The following is a 1,977-nucleotide window of genomic DNA, read 5'->3' as shown; positions in this document are numbered from 1 at the left end:
GAGTGCAGTCCTCACTCCACCAGGGCCAGCTCCTTTATGCCAGAAAGACTGCAAGAGAGGTGGGGGCAGCCAAACTGTGTGACAGGAGCACTGCCAGAGCATGGCTTCAGTCCCAGCTTAAGGTCTAGATCAGGCCCAGAGCCAGCTTTGGGAGCAAACTGGGGAACAGGATTGCTGGTCCTGTAGTGACTGTGTCACCCATGAAACCCAGAGCAGGCTCAGAGCACTCCTCGCTGTCAGCAGCAGTTAGCTCCCCTGCAGAAAGACCTGCCTGCTAAGGACCACACATCATCTCCAGGATTCAACTATTAAATTCAACACTATTTTTGTATATAAAACTGTTCATGTGTCTCTAAACTTTTATTTCCACATCATTAATTGGATCGATATACAACAGTTATCTTTAACCTTAATCTCCTTGCTGGTCTGTCTGTAATTTGCTTTCTATTACTCTCACTTTGGATCCTGCTGGGCGGATTGAAATATGCAAAATGTGGTAGTGTCGGGGTAATGAAGCCACTAACACATCTCAGGCTGTGGTTTCCCTCTGAAGAATTCGGCTCAATCCCAGTTTAGATATTCCACACTGGTGTTAAACCCTCTTGCCTATTCGGTGCTCATTCACCCTCTGTGCCATGCCGCACATGCAACCCCAGCCACTGCAGACCAGCTGGAGGAATAATTCTCTTGGTTTTATGTTCAGTTTTTGCTTATTTTAGTTTAGCTGCCTGATGCAGCTCATGGACCGGCCCATGACAGATCTGCTGTGGGGTGGAGATCAGCAGGGGTAAGGCAGGAGTACTACCTGCTGAGTATTGGGTGCTATGAAAGTATCACCTCCAGACCTCACCACAATTTGGCTGCAAGGTGACACAACTAGGACCAAGACAAAAAGACCTACAGCCTTTCCATCGTCTGGCTTCTCTCTTAACTCTTAGCAGGAAGAGGTGAAAGTGAGCGCAGCTGTTTCCAGCTGAGGAAGAGAAGATCAACTCTATAAATACACTGCAGGGCAGGCCTCAGCGTGGCGGAGGAACTCCTATAATTACAGGATGGACTTTGTGCAAAAACAGTAGAAAATGAGAAGGAGGCTATGGAACAGCTACTCAACCAAAGCAGCAGAGATTAAAAAATAGATATAATTTAAAAATGTATTTTGTTAGGCTCATAAAATGGCATTAATGGTTCTCAGGGTGCAGTCGGCTGGAATGTCCTTTGCTGTCCTACATTAATCATATTTTGTAATACTCCCCTGAGACAGATGGTCCCTAGAACAGGTGGTTTAGTTATTATTTTTTATTGTGCTAGAATAATGTCCTAGTCTTGAAAACTCTAGGCTCTGAGCCAAGGAGAAGTCACAAAGGTCTGGACACATCCCACCTAACTTAATGCTTCTAACTGAAGCACCTAAGTGAGAAGCCTGGTAAAAATCAGGAGCAACAAATCACCGTAGAGCCCCGGGATGGAGGGTGGCTCTGTCTAGACCAAAATCCCTCTGCAAGGACCTCACTCTACTGTTTATGGACAGAGCTCAAACACGAAATCTAAACAGGGGTCCCAATTTAAACGCTTCAGTAAGGGTCCAATACTCTGCAGGATGCATCTAGATCAAAATGTCCTTAGGTGGGGTGTCCATGTGGTGGTTTCTTTGTGCCCTGCTTTCCTCCAGCACTCATGGTTACAGGTTAGCTTCAAAGCAGATGTGATGTAGAGCACATTTATTTTACTCGAGCTTTTGGTCTGCTGACTGGTGTTTAAAGCTGTTGCCACTTCCCATGTTGATGTCTTCAGAAGTTTTTCAAAGGTGAATATGCTCCATCTGTTGCTGCAGCCTAATTCGCATATGTTTTGCACAGCATAAGTATTTTTCTTTGGGTGTTTTAACCCACCCCCTCATTACCAGAACCGATTGTGAGTTGACTGTGTGAAGCTTTTTGCGGAGATGCCTACCCATGAAAATGCAGGGTTATAAGATAC

General features: G+C 45.5%; 1 long non-coding RNA gene across 1 annotated transcript in view; it reads right to left on the bottom strand.

Annotated features, from left to right (window-relative positions):
- Window positions 1-1,863: 1,863 nt before the first annotated feature.
- LOC308055497 overlaps window positions 1,864-1,977 on the bottom strand; it is a 57,376-nt gene continuing 57,262 nt past the window's right edge. The window contains exon 3 of the long non-coding RNA XR_013924539.1: window positions 1,864-1,946. This is a non-coding gene — a long non-coding RNA (uncharacterized lncRNA). The remainder of the gene's footprint in view (window positions 1,947-1,977) is intronic.

The sequence above is a fragment of the Falco punctatus genome (assembly GCF_963210335.1).
Source record: "Falco punctatus genome assembly, chromosome: 19".
Taxonomy (NCBI): Eukaryota; Metazoa; Chordata; class Aves; order Falconiformes; family Falconidae; genus Falco; species Falco punctatus.
The sequence above is the reverse complement of the archived record's forward strand: the minus strand, read 5'-3'. Positions and strand labels throughout refer to the sequence as shown.